Raw genomic sequence first — 15,312 nt, 5'->3', positions numbered from 1 at the left:
ATACTTAAAATTTAAAATCCGTTTAAAAAAAATAAACGGGTCTATATGTTCTTCAAATCTTGAATCTTCGGAATATTTATCGTTATTTTTTTCTCAGGTTTTTACAGATGAACCTAACGATACCATTCCTCAAATAATGTGTCCACGTCTCCTTACAACCCTTGACAATATCTCTTTCACACCGGATGTTATTAAACATCATTTTTAGAAACTACGCAGTAATTCATCACCTGGATTAGACGGGCTAACTTCCTATTTCCTTAAACAATTTGCAGAGTCTGTAGCCATTCCTATATCCCTTATAATGAATGCTTCTTTTAATCAGGGTTCTCTTCCCTCGTCATGGAAATTAGCTTCGGTTACTCCTATATTCAGGAAAGGAAATAAACTTGATTGCAATAATTATCGTCCCGATCAGCCTGGTTCCTATTGTCGGTAAGGTCATGGAATCCATTAATTCTGAAGCTATGTCTGAATTTCTCCTTCAAGAAAATGTCATACCTCACCAGCAGCATGGTTTTATCAAGGGTTGTTCAACGATCACAAACTTACTTCATTGTATAAATAACTGGTCATCATCTTTAAACAATCGACATCCTGTTGATGTAGTCTATTTAGACCTTTCCAAAGCTTTCGATCGTGTTCCCAAACGACGATTACTAGCTAAATTGGATCACTATGGTATCCGCAGAAAATTAAACATTTGGATTCAAAATTTTTTATCTGACAGGTACTTCCGAGTTCGTGTTGGGGAAACTTATTTAGTAGGTAAACCAGTCAAGAGCGGAGTTCCACAAGGATCAGTACTTGGACCACTACTATTTTGTATCTACACTAGTGATTTTCCTCTCGTTGTATCCAGTAAGGTTTCCATTTACGCGGATGATACTAAATTATATGTGAATCCAATAATTGACCGACATGTTCTTCAAACTGACCTTGACGCAATATTCAAATGGTCCTCAGAGTGGTTACTTCCACTGAACATTGAAAAATGCGTCATACTACATATTGGCAATAATAACCCATTACTACCGTACTTTATTAATGGACATCCCATAGAGTCAGTAACCTCCCACAAAGATCTTGGAGTAATAGTTAACAGTAACTTAAATTGGTCTGAACATATAGTGTCGGTGTGTAAACGCGCAAACTCGAAACTGTTTCTAATCCATAAATGTTTTACACGAATATCTTTAACATCGATGAGTAAACTTAACTCTATATACGTCTGACCCATTCTTGAGTTTGCCGGACCAGTGTGGAGTCCAGATCTCAGTCGCGATAAAGCCTTACTGGAAAATGTTCAACCTAAAGCCACAAGACTGGCATTTGGCCGCGTAAGCCCCATTATGAAGATAGACTCTCCTTGGCTCATCCAACAGCATTTAGGCATCGACGTCTTCGAGGTGACCTTATCATGTCCTTCCGTATTTTAAAATATAATTTTGGAAACCTTAACACGATATTTACGCTAAATCAAGACGAACGATTAAGAGGCCATCGATACAAATTAAAGAGGGAACAGACGACAATAAGATCCAGGATGAACTTTTTACCAAACAGAATATTTAATATCTGGAATAACGTGGATCAAGACACCATATCGGCAACACTAGTATTAACATTTTTAAAAATCGACTTGATTCCTCTTTATTTTCTTTGCAGGACTGGGTTATTATAGGACGGCATTATTTATTGTTTCAGAATTTTGTTTGATGTTTTTAATTGTAATCTTTATAATTTTTATTAGTTTTATAACACTATTTTCTTTATTTTGATCATTATAGGAGATTTACAGGACTGAATTGTTTTAGGGTGGCATTGTTTATTGTTTCAGTATTTTTTATTTGATGTTTGTTAATTGTGACTTTATTCTTAATTTGTACTAGTTGTATAATGAACCCGTGTTGAGCTGCCCCCCCCCCCCACTTGCAAAAATTAAAAAACAAATAGCCCTGATTTATGAGCTATTTATGAGCTCTCATATTCCGCAAACTAAAAATTTTGAGCTCGTTCCACTGAGCAGGAATTTAATACCCTAGTGGGGGGGGGCTGAGTCAGCCCCCCCACTACTTAAAAATAGGAATATTGAATCGGTTTTTGCGGCAGAATTACGAGCTATTTATGAGCTCTTGAAATTATATAGTTTCGATTTTTGAGCTCATCCCCTTCACCCCCAAACAACCCTTGAATTGATTTAACTTAAGAGAAAGATGCTGAGAAAACTTAAAATATATCGTATTGCGGATATAATTCCTATAGCTTATATACTCTAAGAATAAACTATTAAATCAAGGGCATTTCGATTATTGAGCTACAACCCCTTCGCAAGAAAATCACCCTATCTTCCCGGCTTAAGAGAAAGTTGTACTTAAAATGCGTTAAACTAATTATTTGGCGACTACATATCATTTAATAATTTATAAGCTTCCAACTTACGTGCATTTAGATCAGTAAATTGCAATTTATTTTGTATAGTGCAGTCACTGAAGGTAAAAATCAACGATTACCTTCAAGTTCGGTGAACCTTCATCGATTTTCACAAAAATTGGTCAGTGGTTAGAGGATACGTCAAGAACCAAAGGTGACATGGTACCACCTTGCGCCTTTACCCTGAGGGTGGATACCGCCCCTTCTCGGGGGTGAAAATTATTTTTTTAAAAATAACTACACAAATCAATAAAAGAACAAATTAAAAGCAAAATTTATTATATAAAGTTAATAAAATAAGTCAATACTTTTTAAGTTATTAAAGATCAAAGATTTTAATTATTTGTGAAAAAAATGCATGTTTTGAAGAGGTTTTTTGTAAATCACTGAAAAACTGTAAGTTTTTACAAAAAAGTTAATAGTAGTTTAATTCGTATAGCTTATATTCTAAGAATAAACTCTTAAATCACGCACCTTTCGATTATATAGCTACAACCTCTTCGCAAGAAAACGACCCCATTTTCCCGGCTTAAGAGAGAGTTGTTCTTAAAATAATTTAAATTGATTATTTGGCGACTACATATCGTTTAATAATTTATTAGCTTGCAAAATATACGCATCTCAATTATTGAATTGCCATTTTCTTTCTATAGTGCAGTCACTGAAGGTAAAAATCAACTATTACCTACGATTTCGGTAAATCTCCATTTATTTTCACGAATTGACAATAACAACTTGGGGTTTTAGCATGGGGTATATGTCACCCCTTCTCGGGAGTGAAAATTACTTTATTAAAAATAACCCCACAAATCGAGAGAGGGACAAATTGTAAGCAAAATTTGTTATATAATGTGATTAAAATAAATCAGTACTTTTTGAGTTATTAAAGATCAAATATTTTAATTTTTGGAAAGAAAATGCATGCTATAGAGCGATTTTTTATAAATGACTCAAAAACTGTAAGTTTTTACAAAAAAGTTTTCATCACTAAAATTGAAGCTAATAAAAAATATAATAAATTGCTTACTTGAAAAACCTTTAATGTTAATTTAAAGTAAGTTATTGGTAATTAAATGTATATTTTTTTCCGCGACTGTTCAAATCTAAGGGTTCAAGCTTAAATAACGGGAAAAAGATGCATTTTATAACACTTAGGTACTAAATACTTGTCAAAGTACTTAGAAATACCCATCAAAAATAAGATCCAGAAAAAGTTGATAGTATCAAAATCCGCTCACGAATTTTCGTGAAAATGAATGGAGATTTACCGAAATCGAAGGTCATAGTTGATTTTTACCTTCAGTGACTGCACTATAGAAAGAAAATGGCAATTCAATAATTGAGATGCGTATATTTTGCGAGCTCATAAATTATTAAGCAATATATAGTCGACAAATAATTAATTTAAATTATTTTAAGTACAACCCTCTCTTAAGCCGGGAATATGGGATGGTTTTCTTGCGAAGGGGTTGTAGTTCAATAATCGAAAGGCGCGTGATTTTAGAGTTTATTCTTAGAATATAAGCTATACGAATTAAACTACTATTAACTTTTTTGTAAAAACTTACAGTTTTTCAGTGAATTACAAAAAACCTCTTCAAAACATGCATTTTTTTCACAAATAATTAAAATCTTTGATCTTTAATAACTTAAAAAGTATTGACTTATTTTATTAACTTTATATAATAAATTTTGCTTTTAATTTGTTCTTTTATTGATTTGTGCAGTTATTTTTTATAAAATAATTTTCACCCCCGAGAAGGGGCGGTATCCACCCTCAGGGTAAAGGCGCAAGGTGGTACCATGTCACCTTTGTTTCTTGACGTATCCTCTAACCACTGACCAATTTTCGTGAAAATCGACGAAGGTTCACCGAAATTGAAGGTAATCGTTGATTTTTACCTTCAGTGACTGCACTATACAAAATAAATTGCAATTTACTGATCTAAATGCGCGTAATTTGGAAGCTTATAAATTATTAAATGATATGTAGTCGCCAAATAATTAGTTTAACGCATTTTAAGTACAACTTTCTCTTAAGCCGGGAAGATAGGGTGGTTTTCTTGCGAAGGGGTTGTAGCTCAATAATCGAAATGCCCTTGATTTAATAGTTTATTCTTAGAGTATATAAGCTATAGTAATTATATCCGCAATACGATATATTTTAAGTTTTCTCAGCATCTTTCTCTTAAGTTAAATCAATTCAAGGGTTGTTTGGGGGTGAAGGGGATGAGCTCAAAAATCGAAACTATATAATTTCAAGAGCTCATAAATAGCTCGTAATTCTGCCGCAAAAACCGATTCAATATTCCTATTTTTAAGTAGTGTATTAAATTCCTGCTCAGTGGAACGAGCTCAAAATTTTTAGTTTGCGGAATATGAGAGCTCATAAATAGCTCATAAATCAGGGCTATTTGTTTTTTAATTTTTGCAAGTGGGGGGGCCAGCTCAACACGGGTGTATAATGATATTTTCCTTTGTTTTTTGGGCATAATAGGAGCTCGCTCCTCTGCCCTTATTTGTTTTATAATAATAATAATAACAAAATGCAATGTTTTTCTTAGTTTTAAAAAGTTTTTCTTAGTTTTTAACGTTTTTTCATGTTACCCGATTCTTTCAACCCACAAAACATTGAAAAACTCAATACAACGTATTGTTCGTTGTATGTAGGTCCTATTATCAGTTCCCTAACCCTTGCAGTTTGACAAGCCGGGCCTGGAGTCGCATCATTCAGTGCGCATTTCCACCATTGATTCCAGCTAGACACAACCTAAAAATTTCCAATTTCCGCATTAGTGCTCGACCCTTGGGGTAAGTAACTCAGTTTTTCAATAAAAAGATAAACGTTTTTAATAGATTATGCACTATCTTTATGATTTTGCCACCAACTCCCATGAATTTCGCGTGTGCTTTAGACATTTAACGGGAATATAATATCACTGACGTGGCAATTTTCCCCAATACATCATATTTTCTTGTTTAGGAAAAGAACGTTCAGAATTTATGGTATATAGAATTAACCTCTTTAGAGTTTAGAGTAGCAGGTTATAATAAAAATGTACGAATATAGCTTATCTAAATCCCGCCCGGATTTATTATTATAACAGGTGGTTTCAATTGCAGGTGTTAACAAATTTTGTAAACGGTGTAACATTCGGTAATACATATAATTGTTTTTTATTCAAAACAGGGGAAAGCAGGCATATGGTTCTACAGTAACACCTGTCAATAACGGCCGCTAGAATGAAGGAATAATTATTGCTCATTATTTTAAAGGTGGTCGCTATTAGCAGGTTTTGCATAAAAGATATTTGGAGTTTTGTTTATTTTATTAATTGTACAAATATAATTCTATACATAAACGGAAAACTACTAAAACTATTTTAATATAATATGTATAGGCGAAGCAATAAAACTAAAATAGGCCTTACCTCCGAAAAAAAAAACGACAAGACGGATCTTAATAATTCTTTTTGCATTCGATTCGTGAATGCGCCAGGAAAATTTGTGACCCCGAGCCATAATATAATATTGAAAAATTGCATACAATAAATGCATTCTTAAAGTGCATCTCAAACAGACAATAAAGAAATGCAAAGCTCGTCAATTATCGGCGGAAATGAGTTCAATATTGTTACTCTGAGGTTTTTGGGGTCGTTGAAAACGAATATGGCGTCGTAAGTGATCTCCGGAGTACCTGGAGCCCAGGGTACCTACTGTTTACCTCGTCATTAAAATTTATTAAAAAATTAATCAAAAATCATTACTCGGGGGGTTTTTAGCGTCACTAACGACGAATATAACATCTGAAGTGATCTACGGAGTACCTAGTGTCCAGGGTACCTACTGTTTACCCCGTCTTGTGGAGTTTTCGGCAAAAAATGTATTAACAAATTAGTCAAAAATCATTAGTTGGGGGGTTTTGGGGTCCCTAACGACGAATATGACATCGGAAGGGATCTCCGGAATATCTAGTGCCCAGGGAACCTTGTCTTCTAGAGTTTTCGGCAAATTCATTAATAAATTAGTCAAAAATCATTACTCGCTTTTTGGTCGCTGACGACGAATGTGACATCGGAAGTGATCTACGGAATACCTGGTACCCAGGGTACCTACCGTTTACCTCGTTTTATGGAGTTTTCGGCAAATTCATTAAAAAATTATTCAAAATTCATTACTCGTGGGTTTTTGGGGTCTCTAACGACAAATATGACATCGGCAGTGATCTCCGGAGTACCTGATGCCCAGGGTACCTACTGTCTACCTCGTTCTCCGAAGTTTTCGGCAAATTCATTAAAAAATAAGTCAAAAGTTATTAGTCACGAGATAAACAGTAGGTACCCTGGGCACCAGGTACTCCGGAGATCACTTCCAATGTCATATTCGTCGTCAGGGATCCAAAAACCACCTGAGTAATGATTTTTAACTACCTAACTTTTTAATGAATTTGCCGAAAACTCCCGGACATGAGGTAAACAGTAGGTACCCTGGGCACTAGGTATTCCTGAGATCACTTCCGATGTCATATTCGTCGTTAGAGACCCCAAAAATCCCCCGAGTAAAGATTTTTGACTAGTTTTTTAATAAATTGTTTGCCGAAAACTCCACAAGACAGGGTACACAGTAGGTACCCTGGATACCAGGTACTCCGTAGGTCACTTCCGATGTCATATTCGTCGTCAGGGACCCAAAAACCACCTGAGTAATGATTTTTAACTAATTTTTTAATGAATTTGCCGAAAACTCCCGAACACGAGGTAAACAGTAGGTACCCTGGGCACTAGGTATTCCTGAGATCACTTCCGATGTCATATTCTTCGTTAGAGACCCCAAAAACCCCCCGAGTAAAGATTTTTGACTAGTTTTTTAATAAGTTGTTTGCCGAAAACTCCACAAGACGGGGTACACAGTAGGTATCCTGGGCACCAGGTACTCCGTAGAATACTTCCGATGTCATATTCGTTGTTAGTGACCCTAAAAACCCCCCACTGATGATTTTGACTAATTTTTTAATGAATTTTAATGACGAGGTAAACAGTAAGTACCCTTGGTACCAGGTACTCCGGAGATCACAAACGATGTAATATTCGGTTTCAGCGACCCCAAAAACCCCAGAGTAACAAAATTGAACTCATTTCCGCAGATAATTGACGAGTTATGAATTTTTTTATTGTCCGTTTGAGGTGCACTTTAAGAATACATTTTTTGTATGCAGTTTTTCAATATTATATTATGGCTCGGGGTCACAAAGTTTCCTGGCGCATTCACGAATCGAATGCAAGAAGAATTATTAAGATCCATCTCGTCGTTTTTTTTTCGGAGGTTCAGTGCTTTATTGCTTCGACTCAGGGCCGCCGCTAAAGTGTTGGCCGCCCGTGTGCAACTTAATATTTGCCGCCCCCCTTTTAACACTTTAGTCGTTTCAACATAGGTACTAGTTTTTAGAGAAATGTGCAGGAGATACATCGTAACCGTAACGGGTATATGAAAAATAATTGCTCTGATCTCGACTTTACTTTTAGACATGGATCCCGCGTACCAAAAAAAAAGTTGATTAATAGCAAGCTGAAAATTTGTTAATAGCTTAACGGTGTCTAACAAACTTTGTGTCGGACAAACAAACTTTGATGTATTGGAAAACTGGAACAGCGGAAGTTTTAATTGTGGAACAGGTTAAAAATTTGGAACGTCAGACTACGAAAACGTTCCATGTATTTTGTCGGACATAACTTCCAATTGATTTATTACCATTTAATTAAACTCTCATGCAAAAATCAGACTGGTGTCTGTGACCAACTGGACATTTTAATGAGTGAAACACGAAGAACATGTCAAATGACAGGAATCATGTTGCTTAGTAATAGCAGTCTAATTTTTGCATGAGAGTTTAATGAGAGGGTAACAAATCAATTGGATGTTCTGTCCGACAAAATACATGGGACGTTTTCGTAATCTGAAGTTCCAAATTTTTAAACTGTTCCACAATTAAAACTTCCCCTGATCCAATGTTCCCGTACAACAAAGTTTGCACGACTAGACACCGTTAAGCTATTAACAAATTTTTAGCTTGCTATTAATCGACTTTTTTTCCACGAGGGTTCCAGGCCTATTTGAAATACAGTAGTGTGCAAAAGAAACGGGCACACTACGATACATCTATTACAAACAAAATCGTTTATCAAAAGCGTGTCTAAAATCATTTTAGACTGAACTATAACCCATCTATTACCATACGTAAGCATAAAGGGACAATATTATAACAGAGCAACCATCGAGTAATAAAAAAGACTTTTTTATTACTCAATGAGAGCAACTTAACAAGCACTTATCTAAATTCTCGGAAAGTATCCTATTGTCGTGTCGTACTCTCTTAACAAATCATAAATGTTTAGAATTTGAAAAATTCGCATATGGACCACGTAAGTAGATAAAAATATCCTTAAAGTCCGAAAACCGCCAGCCACTTTGAATTAAAAAGCATTAACGGAACTACTTTATGACTACAGCTGCAAAAGGGCAGTTCATATAATAAATAACATTTTCTGGCATTTTTGTTTAGATTGTTTGGAATATTAGAGTTTATAGAAATATCTGAATCATTACTATTTGTTTTTTGAATTTATTTTCGTTTAAAAAAAATTATCATCAGTGGACTGCTTTTGGCCGCCCATATAATCGGTCGCCCGTTTGCGATGCACACTTTGCATACATGGTAGCGGCGGCCCTGCTTCGACTAATAATACAAAAATAAAACTACATACATAATATTAGTAGGTACTATACCAGGGATGGCGAACCAATGGCACGCGTGCCACAAGTTGCACGTTTGAAAATTTTGATGGCAGGCACAAAAAAAATATTTTTTTGTATTAGAATATTGAATTAAGACATTTTTAATCTACACTTAATTTATAATTTGTGGTGAAATATATTATATAGTACTAAATAAGTATGGTGGGAGCGAAGATCGGTGGGATATGTGCATTTTATCAATGAAATTCGATATTTTTAAGATATTCCAGAAGCCGCTATAGATAAAATGTTTTAAGAACCTATTAATCATTCAGAATTACTCGACGGATATTAGTACAGTTAAAATAATTAAGACGATAACCGGACAATGATGATTAATGAGTGAAATTTATTATTTTTTTACTTTAATGGCAAAAAAAGCAGGCCCATTAGCAGAACCCATTTAAAAATTATTTTGCACATCATATTTGAAATATTATTTGATTGAAAAAGCTCATTGTTGTTGGCAAAAAAAAATATTAATTTGTTTGGACTAAATTACAGTTGTGTTTATCTTAAAAAGGATATGTTACTATCAACATTCATACAGTGTTGCCAAACTGAATTTTGTTATTTTGGGTGTAAATTTTTTCCACGGATCTCCGAGGGTACAATACCTATGTTAACTAGAACCGTCAAACATAATATATATAAAAATGTTCGATGATATTTTAAGTTTTTATATTTTATATCAGCACGAGCATTAAATAAAAGAAAATTTCAAGAATTGTTAAACGAAGTAAACTCGTCCTACAATAATAGCTTACTTTTATACATTAATGAACGTTGGTTAAGCCGCAGAAATGTTTTGCAAATATTATTTGTGGATTGTTTGGAGGAAATAAGATTATTTCTAAATAATGAGAACATTATTGAGCAATACAATCAATTATTGGATGTAGAATGGTTAGCAAAATTGAAGTTTTTTCACTGATTTATGATCTCATTTAAATAAATTAAAAAAAAACTACAAGGTTTTAATAAAACAGTCATTATAATGCCTGACTTAATCACAACGTTCGAAATAAAATTACAGATTTTTAATCGTGATATTCTTACAAATTCGTATAAATATTTTCCAAATACAAAAACTTTTTTTCTGAAAGTGAGTGTCAAGAAAAGCTAAATTATCAAGAATTTTCAATGGTACTTCAATTCCTCATTCAGGAATTTTGTGCAACATTTATGCAGTATAAAGAATTTGAAGAAACTTTTAAATTTAAAGTTAAATTTAAAAATATTTTAGTGGTTAAATTTTAATGAATTGGAAATGGCATATTTTAATTTCAGTCAAGTACCATATGGAACCAAAAAGTGCAGAAGATTACATTCTAACTGCATGGAAATGAATTCCCGGCACGTTTAATTGCTTAAAAATATTAGCAAAGGCAATGTTATCAATATTTTCATCAACGTGGGGCAGTGGGCATGTGAATCTCTATTCTCCGAATTAAATTTTGTAAAAACTAAATATATAGAAATAGAATGACCGATGTGTCTAGCATTATATGCGTACTGTTGAAATTAACTAAATATGAACCAGATATTTATAGTTATTTTACTAACTACTGCGGAAAGTGATATTATCACGCACTAGACTGCCGTTGACCCGAACGACGCGATAGCGGAGTTCGGGCAAGTAGGCCAATCAAGTTAGGTTTTACTGGACATAATGAAAACGACGAGGTTTGACAGTTGAAATGTGTAGTATGAGATATTACAAAAAGACTACCATCTTTGGATTCATCAATTTTTTAGTGGAACATTTTTGAAGTTATACTTCTTTACCGGCGATAGAGGGTGATTTTTTTATATGTTAAAACCTATCAGCCCGGCGCATGCGCGTTATAACTTTGTTCTGATTGGATGTTCAAATGACATGTCAAAAATTATCCGATATGGCAGCTGTGGTTTGGAGGTAAAGGTAAAGGTAAAAAAATTTATAATGTATTAGTTTTATTGTTGTGAGGACAGAAACAAAAAAGTTTATAATATTGTAGTGACTTTTAAATAGTTTTTAAAAGCAACAGGTACGTAATAATTGTTAATGTATCATGGGTATAAACCTACCTATTTGATCTGCCAAAATACATAGTATGTAATACTTTTATTTATATAATTTGATTACCATCAAAATTTCTATCAATATTCACCTAATATATTGTTTTTTTACTCTATGTTTTGTTGTATTTTTTCAATTCTAAATCATTTCAATTCAAAATTAAAATAATTTGATCAATTTTCAAAATATCAAAATATCACAAGTTTAATCCGTTTAGTTAGTCGATCTTCGTAAATAATCACACATAGTGTCCGTGGCTAAGCGGAGAAGGCAAATGAATTCCAATACCAACCGCTCTTATCAGCGCTGGTTCAAGTCCCAATAGAAACTTTCTTTTTTGTTTTTTTTTAATACATTTTATGATTGTAAGTATATTTATTATATAATTGTATTTTCAGAAAATACGTATTTAGTTAAAAAAAATTTCGACAATTAATGTTCAGACATCATTTGTGGCTTGTTTAATGTGTTTGTGTGTGTTTTATTCTTTTATTATTTTAATTTTTGGCACTGTTCTAATAAAAATGTTTGAGAAGTAGTAAGTATAAATTAGTTTAATATTTAAACAAAATATAAATAAAAAGTATATTAATTTCGTTTAAATCATATAATAGAAGTATAACTTCTTACGTGCGTACAAAGTACACACACATTATTTTTTTAAATAAACAATCAAAACGTCACACTTAGTTTTTTACTCATAACTTAAAAACTTGTTTATTTAGAAATTTGACGTCCACATGTAACTTTCTCAGAAAAAAAAGATACATCGAATGAGATACGCTAAATAAAAATCGGTTAATAAACAAAAAAGTTATTGCAAAACGGATGACAAAATCACTGTTTTTGAAAATAGTTAATAACAATTTTATTGTTTGTTAAAATACGTTTTAATATACCCAAAATTGAGGGCACTATGGTGTTTGAATGATGTGCTAAAAATGGTCCAGATCTGTTAAATAGTTTTCGTAAAAATGAATTTGTTTATAAAATTTTTTGAAAAACGAGCTAATTTCTGAGGCTGGTCCAGTTAATATGGCTGAATGTATCTCAATAATCCGGGGCTCATTTCCTTCGTTAAGATGTATACTAACAGCTTATGAAAAAAAAAGTAAAAAAAATACATATACTTACACAAAATTATTTGTTAATAAATAGCAGTTTTTAAGCTTATAAACAATTACAATAATTTCATAGAAAATAGATCAAATTAAATGGCAATAAAAAATAAAGAAAGCTGGTCAAAATACACAACTTTCAAAAAAAATTTTTAGGTCCTACGACCCTTGGGGTCTGAGATAGCCCCTTTTTTTTGAAAAAATCACTGTTACGTTAATTAACAACACTAAGAGCTGAAATTAACCAATCTTTTATAAGAAAAGTCAAAGTTTTTAACAAAGTTTTTAGTAAGAAAAAAATGTTAAAAATTGTTTAAATAGGAGTGTTATAAACACAGAGTATTACTGATACTAATTTTGGTCATACTTTATATTTTTGATGGTGCTCAAAACTAAAATTAGGGTCGTTTTGAATTTTACGTGAGGGAACATTATCAAAATAGCAACTTTACCCTAAAAATAAAAAAAAATCACGTTTTTTTGAGTTTAATTTGCTACAACTCTGTTCCATTGTAATATTTTTTTCTGATATTTTTATAGTATATATTTCTCACCTTTCTGAAGACAATGGGACCTGCTTCAATATTTCTGTCTTGCCATAAAGAAAATTATAAATTGTTTGAAGTAAAAGGTGCAGATTCTTGAATTGCAAAGTTTAATCGCAAAAGTTGAGTAACAAAATTTGAAATTTAGCTGTTTAATTAATTTTAAGTTAAAATCTAGAGTACAGAGAACAAAATGTTTTATAGAAAAAAAGTGGTGTAACTTTTAATTTTAAGAAAAACGTGATTTCATCTTTTTTTATTTTTAGGGTAAAATTGCGATTTTGACAATGTTTCCCCATCTAAAATTCAAAATAAAACTCATTTTCGTTTTCAGCACCATAAAAAGTATAAAGTAAGACCAAAATTAGCCATTCACCACACCGTGGTTGATATCTCGAGAAATGAGCTTTTTTTGGGGGGAGTACCACGTACCACTCGTCTATAAGGTCGCGTAACTTTTTTTCTGCTGCATATTTTGACGTTGTGGCCTTTTTATTGTTATTTTTTAAATTTGTTTATTTAAAATATAATTTTACTAAATAATGTGCAACATAATAATATTCATAAAATTCAAGTCTCTACTAAAATATATAAATATAATATTAAGCTTCAAATCCGGTATACTGTCAAGGTTAAAAATGGGCTGCAACGGTCTAGCGCTAGCGAATGCTAGTCCGCGAATTTATTCTCATTCGGCTGCGCCCATCATTTTTTTTACTTTAGTCGGAACGCAAAATACTCTTTCTTTATAACAATACTGTTTAAACAATTTTTAACATTTTTTCTTGCAAAAAACTTTGTTAAAACTTTGACTTTTCTTATAAAAGATTGGTTAATTTCAGATCTTAGTGTTGTTAATTAACGTAACAGTGATTTTTTCAAAAAAGGGACTATCTCAGACCCCAAGGGTCGTAGGACCTAAAATTTTTTTTTTAGAAATTGTGTATTTTAACCAGCTTTGAGTATTTTTTATTGCCATTTAATTTGATCTAATTTCTACGAAATTATTGTAATTGCTTATAAGCTTAAAAACTGCTATTTATTAACAAATAATTTTGTGTACGTACATGTAATTTTTTTTTACTTTTTTTTCATAGGGTATTAGTATATATCTGAACGAAGGAAATAAGTCCCTGATTATTGAGAAACATTCAGCCATATTAACTGGACCAGCCTCAGAACTTAGCCCGTTTTTCAAAAAATTTTATAAACAAATTAAATTTTGCAAAAACTATTTAACAGATCTGGACCATTTTTCGCACACCATTCAAACACCATAATGCCCTCAAGTTTAGGTATATTTAAACATATTTTAATAAACAATAAAATTGTTATTAACAATATTCAAAAACAGTGATTTTGTCGTCCGTTTTGCAATAACTTGTTTGTTTATTAACCGATTTTAATTTGGTGTATCTCGTTCGATGTATCTTTTTTTTTTCTGAAAAAGTTACTTGTGGACGTCAAATTTCTAAATAAACAAGTTTTTAAGTTATGAGCAAAAAACTAAGTTTGACGTTTTGATTGTTTATTTAAAAAATGTTCCACTAAAAAATTGATGAATCCCAAGATGGTAGGCTGCCAAGAGAACATGTGAAATGTGCAGAACAATCAAGAATAAGAAACAGACCTCTTGGTGGAACGACAATATCAAAGCGGCAGTAAAAATGAAAAAGAATAAGTAGCAAACATACTTAAGCAAAAGAACACCTGCAAATTATGAAGAATACAAACAACAACGAATAAAAGTCAATGAACTAGTAAGATTAGAGAAAGAGAAGTTATGGAAGGAATTCAGTGAGAAGATTGAAAAGAATAGTAGGTAATGGGAATAAAAAACTATTTTATAAAGCTATAAAAACAATGAGAAAAGGAAAGGCACACAACCCAACGGCAATCAAAAGTTCAGATGGTGTACTTATTAATGGAAGAGATGGAGGTAATGAATAGATGAAAAGAATATTTTCAAGATCTACTGGAAGGTACAGAAGAAAAAGGGAAAGAGATAATAGCGACTACACATCAATACCAAAGTCACGATGAAGACTACATGACAATGGACGAATTAAAAGAAGCCATAGGAAAACTAAAACTAGGAAAGGCACCAGGCAAGACAAATTAACATCAGAAATAATTAAAAGCCTAGGAACGAGGGACACTGCATTGCTGCTAAAGATAATGAATAAAGCAGCTAAACAAGAAGTGATACCAAAAGACTGGAAAATGGGATTAATATTGCCAATATTTAAAAAAGGTGACATGAGTGTAGAAATTATCGTGGAATAACTCTATTAAGCACAGCTTTGAAGGTATAAATATATTCTCGAAAAAAAGTTAAGAGCAATGGTAGAACCTACTCTTT

General features: G+C 32.5%; 1 protein-coding gene across 3 annotated transcripts in view; it reads left to right on the top strand.

The window, feature by feature from the left end:
• Positions 1-5,138: 5,138 nt before the first annotated feature.
• Positions 5,139-15,312, top strand: part of LOC114336454 (neuroendocrine protein 7B2) — a 161,224-nt gene continuing 151,050 nt past the window's right edge. For 2 of the 3 annotated variants that reach the window (XM_050652572.1, XM_050652569.1), the window contains exon 1: positions 5,139-5,244. The gene's annotated coding sequence lies outside the window, so the exon portion shown is untranslated. Of the gene's footprint in view, positions 5,245-12,573; positions 12,579-15,312 lie in introns of those variants that run through there. The other variant, XM_050652570.1, reaches the window with a different exon arrangement.

The sequence above is a fragment of the Diabrotica virgifera genome, chromosome 6 (assembly GCF_917563875.1).
Source record: "Diabrotica virgifera virgifera chromosome 6, PGI_DIABVI_V3a".
NCBI classification, from domain to species: Eukaryota; Metazoa; Arthropoda; class Insecta; order Coleoptera; family Chrysomelidae; genus Diabrotica; species Diabrotica virgifera.
The sequence above is the reverse complement of the archived record's forward strand: the minus strand, read 5'-3'. Positions and strand labels throughout refer to the sequence as shown.